The following is a 915-nucleotide window of genomic DNA, read 5'->3' as shown; positions in this document are numbered from 1 at the left end:
AGGCTACACGTTGGCGAGTATGGAGGCTGTTGTAACCTCCTTCTTCACCAACCCATGAGGTACCACTTTCATCCGATCTTTGTATATAACATTGCATTTAGTTTAATTCATTTTATGTGATTCTTGGATTCTTTTTCAAACTTTTATTTACACAAGGACTGTGTAATTTAAGTTTGGGGGAGGGTCCTAGAATGTTTTTAACATTGTGTTTTATTTTCTTATTTTTATTATTTCAAATTTTTGCATGCTAGTTTTATTCATTTGAGTCTGCATTGCATCTATGTGCATTAAAAACCCACAAAAATAAAAAAATAAAAAAAAATTGAAAAATATGAAAAATTTTAAGAAAAAGAAAAGAAAAGAGTGTTCATGTAGTTGCATTTGCATATTAGGATTGAGTCTAGTTTGTTTCATATAGGATTGTCGCATATGCATCTTAGGGGACAATGATTAAAACCACCTTGTTTAAAATCAAACCTTAGGATTAAAGCTATAGCCCTTAGTCACAGTTCATTGTTGATAGATCAGTCTTTAGAAAAAAAATGAAAAATCATTGCTTAGACCCTTTCTGTCGATTGAATGCTTGCTCCACTTGCTTGAACATTATAACATCTCTATATTATTGGATTTAATTTGAACTTTAATTGTCTTGCTTATGGAATTTGAATACTTGCTCATGGTAACTCCAAACTCGGGTCAGCACTCCACTTTTTACCAATCTTTTCGTTTAACCCAACTTGTTTGTCCTGCCCATGAACCCAAACCTTTCTTTCAAACCTTGTTATGAATTGTTGAGTGAGGCCTTTTTCATTGTTCTATAGGTTGTGAAACCTTGAGAGTATTGAGAACGACAAAGAGCTGCCTCTTGATTTAGCTAAGTTAGAATTTGAACTAGCTAATAGTTTCGGTTTTGAA

The sequence above is a fragment of the Camelina sativa genome, chromosome 4 (assembly GCF_000633955.1).
Source record: "Camelina sativa cultivar DH55 chromosome 4, Cs, whole genome shotgun sequence".
Classification (NCBI taxonomy): domain Eukaryota; kingdom Viridiplantae; phylum Streptophyta; class Magnoliopsida; order Brassicales; family Brassicaceae; genus Camelina; species Camelina sativa.
The sequence above is the reverse complement of the archived record's forward strand: the minus strand, read 5'-3'. Positions refer to the sequence as shown.